Source organism: Apium graveolens, chromosome 10 (genome assembly GCF_009905375.1).
Source record: "Apium graveolens cultivar Ventura chromosome 10, ASM990537v1, whole genome shotgun sequence".
NCBI classification, from domain to species: Eukaryota; Viridiplantae; Streptophyta; class Magnoliopsida; order Apiales; family Apiaceae; genus Apium; species Apium graveolens.
In genome coordinates, this window is record NC_133656.1 from 58,207,854 (window position 1) to 58,219,003 (window position 11,150).

Below are 11,150 nucleotides of genomic sequence, written 5' to 3' on the forward strand. Positions count from 1 at the left end.
AATTTCACAGAGAACACAACCCACTATAACACAACATCAATTATCACAGAATAAGAAACCCCCAAATTTCAATTAAGAACATTCATACGGGTTATAAACCCTAATATTGAAATTCGAAAATTAAACCCACTTTTGAGCATGTTATTGAACTCCAAATCAGACGTATGACGTATGAAAATCATCAGGAAAACAAGCTCTACAACATGCAATCATCAAATCATACTAACAATCATCCGAACAAAAATTCATATTTTTAATAAAATAAATTCAAAAATAAATAAATTTTTAGAAAAATAACCTTGATTTCTGCAGTGAAACAAAGCTCAGAATCTGATAGAACACTTCAAATCCTTCATTTTGGTTACTCAAGCTTTGAAAATAGAGATCGGTAACGCCTTCGTTTTGCTGTTTGATTCTTAGAACAGTTTTTGTAATTAGGGCTTTTCTCTGAAAATTATATAATTATCTGTCTGCAAATGATTTTGATACGAAATAAAATACGGTAAAAGGCTATTTATAATTAGGGAAAATTAGTATCCCGTTGGATCATTCCGGATATAAAACGGTACGTTTATTTGTAAAAACTGATCCAAACGGTATCGGTTTTCAGGATAATTATCCAAATCAGTACAATTTGTACTGTGGTCTTGGTCTCAGCGCCTGGTTACACGTATTACGACGTGATAATTGGGATAGTTTAATAAAAAGTTGCCGTTTATCGAAAATACGGGTTTTATTGATTTACCGAAACGAATATTGTATCGAAAATGTTACGCCGGGACCCGCGCAGGACAAACCGTACGCCGGATCGAAAAAGTCGAAACATGGAATATGCTCGGAATATTACAATTCGGTTAGGAAGGAGTTCTCGAAAGAGTTTCGGGTCCCAAAAACGTAATAACTGGTGACGTCGGTTGGTTCCCGTTTTTATAAAATAGATTTTAATTACCCGAAAAAAGATTTTAGAAATTTCATATGATTCTTATAAATCCATAAACCAACATAAAAATAATTAGGAAGATATGACAATTATCTATATTTTATTTTGGACATATAAAAATTAAAATACTCAATTAATATTATTTTTGAATATTCAAGTACAGATAACACTTAACAATTAGCTCACAGAATAGATACTGAACACACATAATAATTATATAATAGCAAAAATAATTACACGATATATCCCGGATATTACATCTCTTCCAATCACAATCGTCTTACTCGTCAACTACCTGTTTCCCTTTCCTACGTCTTGCCTCTTCTGCTCACATATTTACTATCAATCATCAACTCATAGGATTCTATTCAACACATACTTCTATCTACCCTTCGTTTTACCCAAATCCGATTAACGGATTGAAAGTTTTGCAATAATCAAGTAAACACCGAATGTATAGACCGATAGTCAATCAACAAGTCACATATAACACATAATACATCACATAATCAATGACAAATCATTTATAAAGAAGTCTCGGGTTATAAATAGGCTTCCGGGTATTTAAAATGATTTTTAAAACATTTTTCGGAAGTAAAACGGGTCGTTGGATCAATTTCGGGTTAATAAACAGGGTTCCGTTGGCCAATTCTGGCTCCGAAACAATTTTATACTAAATATTGAGCCTTGGAAATAATTTAGAATAATATTTTAAAGCTCGAAACTATTTTTAGGAATTTTTAAATCATTTTTAAGTAATTATATCTAATTAAATAATTAATTAAAATCAATTAATAATTAATTAAATCAATTAATCAATTAATTTCCAAATTAATTGACCAATTAATCGATTAAAAATTAACTGAAATTAATTAACTAATTAATTCAGATTTATTTTTGAATTAAAAAATAATTTTTGGAATTAAAATAATAATTTTCAGAATTTTCAGAAATTAAAAATGAATTTTTATAATAAAAATAAATAGGAAATATGATTTTTAAACATTTTATAAACAGGAATCCTATTTTTGAAAACTTTGCAAACTACAGGGACTAAACTTCATCATCTTCAAAAATACAGGGACTAAACTGCAATTTTGCAATTCCAGTCGCCGGAAAATCGGGGGTGGCCAAAGAAGACGATCCCGCCGTCCTCACCCCACCAACACCTCCAGATCAACACTACACAACACCAAGAACTTGATCATGCAATCAAAACATTCTAATCATCCCTGTTCTGGCCGGAAATTGGAAATAAAATACGGTAAAAGGCTATTTATATTTACGGAAAAAAATACGGTAAAAGGCTATTCTAATCATACGAAATAAAATACGGTAAAAGGCTATTTATATTTACGGAAAATTAGTATCCCGTTGGATCATTCCGGATATAAAACGGTACGTTTATTTGTAAAACTTGATCCAAACGGTATCGGTTTTCGGGATAATTATCCAAATCAGTACAATTTGTACTGCGGTCTTGGTCTCAGCGCCTGGTTACACGTATTACGAAGTGATAATTGTGATAGTTTAATAAAAAGCTTCCGTTTATCGAAAATACGGGTTTTTATTGATTTACCGAAACGAATACTGTATCGAAAATATTGCGTCGGGACCCGCGCAGGACAAACCGTACGCCGGATCGAAAAAGTCAAAACATGGAAAATGCTCGGAATATTACAATTACATTAGGAAGGAGTTCTCGGAAGAGTTTCGGGTTCCAAAAAGGTAACAACGGTTGACGTCGGTTGGTTCCCATTTTTATAAAATAGATTTTAAATACTCGGAAATTTTTTTTATAAATTTCATATGATTCATATAAATTCATAAATCAACATAAAAATAGTTAGGAAGATATGACAATTATCTATATTTTATTTTGGACATATAAAAATTGAAATACTCAATTAATACTATTTTTGAATATTCAAATACAAATAACACTTAACAGTTAATTCACAGAATAGATACTGAACACACATAATAATTATTTAATTAGCAAAAATAATTACACGGTATATCCCAGATATTACACATACTCTTGAGTGAGTATTGTCTTCTTGTTCTTCTTAATTGTATCAGTTCCCTGACTCCTTGTTTCCAGAGCATCCCATATCTCCTTAGCAGTCTTGCAGTTAATTACCCAGTTTGACATTACATTATCAATGGCACTATGCAGTAAGTGTCGTACCTTGGCATCCTTAGCAATTGATGCGATATCTTCAGCAGTATAATCACTCTTCTCCTTTGGTACGGTCTTTGCTGCTTCACCTGCAACTGCAACAACGAGCTTGGTAGGTTTGTGAGGTCCTTCCTTGATTCTATCAAGATATTCTGGATCTGTAGCTTCCAGAAACATGGTCATCCTCACCTTCCATATGGCATATTTAGATGGTCTCAGTATGGGAACTCTGATGGTTTCATACCGACTTTGAATTTGTGTCTTTGGAGGTTCTTCAGTTTTGGTAGGCTTAGTTGGAGTTTCTGTGTCAGACATGATTGTGTTTGGATCTTTAACTATATGTGCGTTAACAGATAGGCTCTAATACCACTTGTTAGGTCACACACACTGTAGAGGGGGTGAATACAGTGTAAAAATACAATCAAATCGAACTTTTAACATTTCAAGTAACAGAAAACAAACTTTATTGAAACAATAAACTCTGTTACAGTATGGAACTGTTACCTCTCAGTGATGAACAAATATCATGAGAGCTGCTAGGGTTACAATGAATAATCTTCTCGAATATGATAACACTTTTAGTGTAAACCCTATGTCTGTGTTTATATACTACACAGTTACAAGATAATCGCTAATTGATATGGAATATAATTCTGCTTCCTAAAATATATCAATCAGATATCTTTTCTTCCAAGTATTCCATTCTTCACGGAACTCCTTCTTCATGTATATCTCTTCTTATGTTTATCTCGATCTTCTTTCCTTTAATCAGCTACTATCCTTATCTTGAACGTCCTTCAGCACTTAAGTTCTGATATCCATCTTCTGATGATTATCTCCTGATAATATAAGTACCGATATCCTTAAGTCCTGACTTCCAGTAAGTACTGACTTATCCTGTTTAAGTAAGATCTGAAAACTAAACATAAATCATATTAGCCATGACATTATCAAATATATCTAACACATTTTATTCGCAATTCCACCGCAACGCTGACATCTAGTACCGTCTTTGACATTCTTGTCATCGTCCTTGACGTTATGCTTGCAATTACATATGCGAATTGACGTTCGGTCTATCGATAGGGTGACATTTTCTTGATAGTCGTACCTATACCTAGTAAGGTAGATAGCATTCCTCGCACAACGCCCGATAAGTGATAAGAATTTTCTCGCAATGGTGGTGCCTTCAAAATGTTCAACATTAGTTCTTCATTACCTGGTTGCCTCCGGCGTGGAACTCGTCCTAATACCTAAATCAGGGTTTTGTCTGGTTTTGGAATCATAAAACCTTCGAGAGAGAATGCCGTTAATAGCGATCAACAACAAATTAGACTGGACACTAAAACCAACATATGCACTATATCCTAAAAATCGGTTACGTTCCCGTAATTTCGGAATTACTTTCCTGAAAATCGGACAGCGTCTCTTTTGTTTATCGGCCTACCCGTCGAAATCAAATCGACGTCAAACGCAATTAACAACAATCACAACCATCCAATTCATAACCAAATTCACCAATCCCAATCACCAATACGAATTCAATTATTAATTATTTTTATTCGTATTTTATTTATAATTTATTATTTTTTTTCATTTCATAATTAATATTATGAACTAATTTATTTAATTTATAAATGTAGGACTCAGATTAAAATCATCACCATCCACCGTCGACTCGCCGAGGCTCATCGTCGACGGCGGTAAAATTTGCGGGTACCCGATTAATTTCGGGTTTCCAACACAAATTCTACCGATTAATACGATTATAATTTCCCGCACAGAATAATTTATTATTTCACAAAAGTAGTCAAAATCTATCCTGCAAAACAATTAACCGAATCAAACCAACAGAACACCCACACCAACAGTACCATGGCCACGCAGCAAACACAGTACACACAGCGCAAACAACACGCACACACACGCACACAACACAGCACACACACACCTCCGGCCACCTTGCCGGAAATTGAAACGGCGGAAACCAGAAGAAATAGGCAGCAAAATAATAGAGCAACACCACACAGATATATACACATATCAGCATATATATATATATACAATCAACAGGAATAAATCGAGGCTAGTAACCGGAATTAAATGGCCGAAACTCACCGGAAAACGAGAGAGAAACGGAACATAAAATTTCACACCGGGACTCGTACATGTCAAACCGTACCCCGGATCGAAAAAGTCAAAACATGAAAAGTGTTCAGAATTATCAGATTAGGTTAGGAAGGAGTTTTCAGAAGAGTTTCGGGTTGTAAAAACACAAAAACGGTTGAAGTGGGACGATTTCTGATTCTAAAAAGTAATTTTATAATCACGTAAAAATAATCATTATTGACTCTATAAATTCTTATAAAATCATACAATAATCCAAAAATTACCAGAAAAATACCAAAATTATTTACGTTTAATTCTGAATAATTAAAAATTAAAATATCTAAATTTTATCAGAAATAAATATCCAAAACTAATATCAATTATCAAACAATTCACCAAAATTCACATAAAATCCACATAATAATTATTTATTGACAAAAATAATTACTTAATATTTATCGGACGTTACATTACACAAGTAGATTACTTAGGGATTTGTAAGTCATGTTAACTACTAGATTGATATGCAGAATAGGTTGGTTAATTGTAAATATGAGATGTCTTCTACTTCCGTATAAGTAAAATGGAGTCAAGTGACAAATAGACACCCGAAGGATGATCTACAAGACTCCCGACGGATGATCAACAAAGCTTCTCGTTGGATGACAAGCATAGTCTCAACGAATGATCAAATTCAAATAGCTGTTGATAGTGACAATAAAGTCACATGTGTTGGATGTTTGCAAAAGGAATGTGGTAGCCTGTTAAGCAGGAATTTGAGAACAAAGAAGCATTACCATTTCCATGCAATTGTGAAGATATTCAAAGATGCTGGAATAAGAGTAGTGAAGCAGCATGAAGTTAGACTAGATATGTTTTGTTTTATTATCTTGTCTTATTGTCATGTAAACTTGGTGATATATAAACCAAGTGTAGCTAGTAGAACATTCAACTAAGCAAACACATCTTAAAAGAGAGATAAAAAAAGCTATACTTATCAAGAATTTCTCTGTCGTTTGTTTGTTCTACATGTAAAGCAGCTGTGAGCCATTTTAAGCTACACAGAGTTCTCAAACTGATATATATATCTTTGGTGGATACATTCAAATCCACTAGAAAGTTTTAAAGCTTGTTTTTTATTACTTAGTGTTTTGATTTCAATTATCTTTCAAGTCTGCACCTTAGCAAATCAAACGCTGCTGTATGTATTAGGTAAGAACTGTTTTAAAATATGAGAAAGTAGCCAGAATTACATTCAACCCCCCTTCTGTAATTCTTGTTGTATTTTTAGGAAATAACAATTGGTATCAGAGCAAGCTCTTGAAGTACAAAATAATTATCACCACTGGAAGGTGAAGATGCACCTACATCTTATTTCCCAAGATGAGGCTTATGTGGATTGCATAGAGAGAGGTCATCATGTACCAATGAGAGCTGCAATTGGAAATGAACCATATGTTCCCAAATCTAGGCATGAATGGTCAGACCCTGATATTGAGCAAGTCAGGAAAGATAAGAAGGCCATGAACATATTGTTCAATGGAGTTGATGGTGACATGTTTGATAACATCATTAACTGTAAAACAACCCAAGAGGTTTGAGACACAATCCAGATTATTTGTGATGGTACTGAGCAAGTAAGGGAGAACAAGATGCAGCTACTGATTCAGCAATATGAGCATTTTCACTGTGTAGAAAGTGAGTCTCTCACTGATGTTTTTAGTAGTTTTCAAAAGCTACTAAATGCTCTGAAGTTACATGGAAGATTCTATCAAACAAAAGAGTCTAACCTCAAGTTCCTTTGATCTCTTCCAAAAGAGTGGAAGCCTATGACAGTCTCATTGAGAAATTCTCAGGATTATAAGGAGTTCACCTTGGAGAGACTATATGGCATCCTAAAAAATTATGTGCTTGAAATAGAGCAAGATGAGAGGATGGAAAAAGGAAGGAAGAAAGTAGGGTTCATAGCACTGGTTGCTGAGTTAGAGAAGGAGAAAGAGATGAAGGTAGAAGCTATTGAGTCTACATCAAAGGTCTGTGAAAGTAAGGGTAAAGGGATGGTAACTGAGAATGAAGATCACTTGAGCCAAGATGACATGGATGATATTGATGAGCATCTAGAATTTTTATCCAGAAGATTTTCCAAGCTCAAATTCAAGAAAATTTTTGGAGCAGCTAAGTCAAACAGAAACATGGTTGATAAGTCAAAATTCAAGTGTTTCATATGTGTCTTGGCTGGTCATTTTGCCAGTGAGTGTAGAAAGTCTGATTCCAGCAAAAAGAAGTTTGAGCTCGCTGATTATAAATAGAAATACTTTGAGGTGCTCAAATAAAAGGAAAGGGCTTTCATCACACAGGAGAATGATTGGGCTGCAGATGGATTGGATGAAGATGAAGAAAAAAGCTATGTCAATCTAGCCCTAATGGCCATATCTGATGAAACAGAAACAAGTTCTTCAAGAAATCAGGTAATCACCACTCACCTAGCATATTTATCTAAAGCTGAGTGTAATGATGCAATAAATGACATGTCCATAAAATTATATTACCTGCGCGTTACACTTAAATCCCTCACTAAGGAAAATGCTAAAATTGAAGAAAACAATTTGTTTTAAGTGAGAGGAATAATATGCTAGAGTCTCAGTTTATTGAATTTGAGAAATTGAGAATTGAATGTAAGATTGCTAAGGATGAATTAACTGAGTCCTTGAAGAAAGAAGAGATTTTAAAGAAGCAGCTTGAACGAGAACAGGAAGTGATCAAGGCATGGATATCATCCAGAGATGTTCATGCTCAAATCACTAAAGTTCAAGGTATTGAGTCCTTTTGTGATGCAGCCTGGAAGAAGAGTAAAGGGAAGTTTATCCAATTTGGTTGAAGGATTATTGACAGATGTGGACTCGACGGATGATAAAAATCATCCGTTAGATAATCAAAAGGATTATTCGTCGAGTGACAAGGAGCCACATCCATCGGCTGTGAGTAAACCTATTAGAAAAGCTAAGCTAGCTAAGTTGAATGAGAAATATGGATCAGTTTCCAAGAACTTTATTCCAGGAGAATCAAGTCAAGTTAGGAAGGAAAAGAAAGTTAATGTTGGTCATCTATCTATCAAGCAACTGAATGATAGATTAGAAAAGATTGAGGTTAAAATGGAAGCTAAAAAGAATAATAATAGAAATGGGAAAGTAGGAATTAACAAATATAATAACTACACACCTGATAAATATACACCAAGAAAAAACTGTGTTAAGTGTGGTAGTTAATCATCTGTCTGTTAATTGCAAACTTGCTTTGCCTACTTCCATGTTTGCACCCTCTTCTTTTCCCAACATGACTGCCATGCCTACCATGCCTATGAATGCTATGTCTGCTCAGAATATGAATGATAATTTGCTAATATGCCATTTGCACCTAATCCTTATTATGTTGCATTTAGTATGCCTCAAATTCCATTTAACATGCCTTACTGGAATAACATGTTTTCAAATAGCATGCATTTTCCTGTTAATCAAAATGTGCATGATAATTCGGTTCTAATGACTGGTTTCAAAGGTCCAACTCAAATGACTAAGGATGAATCAGAAATCCCCAAGTCAAATGAGATCAAACCTAAGAAACCAAAGAAGAAAGCTAACAAGGTAGGACCCAGGGAAACTTGGGTACCAAAATCAACTTGATTTGATTTTGATGTGTGCAGGGAAACAGAAAGAATCTTTGGTATCTGGATAGTGGTTGCTCAAGGCAAATGACTGGAGATTCTACCCTGCTCACTGAGTTCAAGGAAAGAGTTGGCCCAAGTATTACTTTTGGAGATGACAACAAGGGTTATACTATGGGATATGGCTTGATTTTAAAAGACAATGTCATCATTGAAGAGGTTGCCCTAGTGGATGGTCTCAAGCATAATTTGTTGAGTATCGGCCAGCTTTGTGATAAGGGCAACTCAGTAACCTTCAATTCAGAAGCATGTGTTGTGACAAACAAAAAGAAAAACAAAGTGGTTCTCACTGGAGTGAGAAAAGGAAATGTGTATCTAGCTGACTTCAACTCATCAAATGCAGAAAATGTCACATGTCTTCTCAGTAAAGCAAGTCAAAATGAAAGTTGGCTATGGCACAAGAAGTTGTACCATCTAAACTTCAAGAACATGAATGAGCTTTTCAAGAAAGAATTGGTTAGAGGTATTCCTCAAGTGGAGTTTACTAATGATGGATTGTCTGATGCCTACCAAAAAGGAAAGAAGATTGAAGCATCATTCAAGAAGAAGCTTGATTCAACAATTGAAGAACCTTTGCAATTGTTACACATGGATTTGTTTAGACCCGTCAATGTGTTGTCCATCTCAAGAAAAAGATTTTGCCTAGTAATTGTGGATGATTTCTCAAATTTCTCTTGAACATATTTCCTAAAGTCCAAAGATGAAGCTAGTGAAATCATCATCAATCACATAAAGCAAGTCAACAATCATCCTGACTTAAAAGTAAGAAGAATCAAGAGTGACAATGGAATTGAGTTCAAGAATTCCGTGATGAGATCATTTTGTGAAGAGAATGGGATCATGCATGAGTTTTCTGCAGCAAGAACTCCATAACAAAATGGAGTAGTGGAAAGGAAGAACAGATCTCTTATTGAAGCTGCAAGGACAATGCTTGAAGAATCAAAGTTACCAACATATTTTTATGCTAAAGCTGTGAATACTGCCTGCTACACTCAGAATATCTCTTTGGTTAATCAAGTAAAGTGCATGACACCCTACCAATTATTCAAGAATAGGAAACCAACTCTAAATTTGTTTCATGTCTTTGGCTGCAAATGTTACATCTTAAGGAATCAAATTGATCAACATGGAAAGTTTGATGCTTAAGTAGATGAACGAATCTTTGTTGGATATGCTATAGGAAAAGCATATAAAGTCTACAATCTAAGAACCAACATTGTTATGAAATCAGTACATGTTGTGTTTGACGATAAAAAGATTGAAGGACTGCAAGATGGAGATTTCCATGAAAGCCTCAAGTTTGATAATGTGGAGATGGTTGGTGATGACAGTGATGATGAAAGTGATCAAGAAACAGTGAATAAGGATAATGCAGAAAAATCTACAACTAATGAAGCACATAATTCAACATATGTCGAAAGACAATATGCTTTATCCGTCGGGAGACAATCAGCTTCATCCATCGGGACACACAGTGCATCATCCGTCGGAACATTAAGAGAAGCTGAAAGTCAGAATGGATCACCTATAGAAAGTTCCCCTTTCTCAAATAAAAGATTCACAAACTCAGGGGGAGTTTCTCATAATTAAAACTTAGTCACACATCAAGACAACAATGAGGCCTCTTCATCTAGAGCTAACCTATCTCAACAAAGGAAATGGACTAAAGATCACCCTTTTGAGCTTATCATTGGTGATGTATCTTCTAGAGTTCAAACTAGGAGAGCAACTCAAGAAGAATGTCTATATAGAAGCCTCCTATCTAAGGAAGAACCAAAGAAGGTAGAAGAAGCTTTGTTGGATCCTGATTGGATTTTAGCTATACAGGAGGAGCTAAACCAATTTGAAAGGAACAAGGTATGAAAGCTGGTACCCAAACCTAAAGGAAAGAGTCCAATTGACACCAAGTGGGTATTTGAAAACAAGATGGATGAAAATGGCATAGTGGTCAGGAACAAAGCTAGATTGGTTGCTAAGGGCTACTGTCAATAAGAAGTAATAGATTTTGGTGAAACTTTTGCTCCTGTTGCAAGACTTGAAACCATCAGAATTTTCTTAGCCTATGCAGCTCATGCCAATTTCAAGGTCTATCAAATGGATGTCAAAAGTGCCTTTGTAAATGGAGATTTGGAGGAGGAAGTCTATGTCAGTCAACCTCTTGGTTTTGAAGATCCAAATTTTCCAGAATATGTCTACTA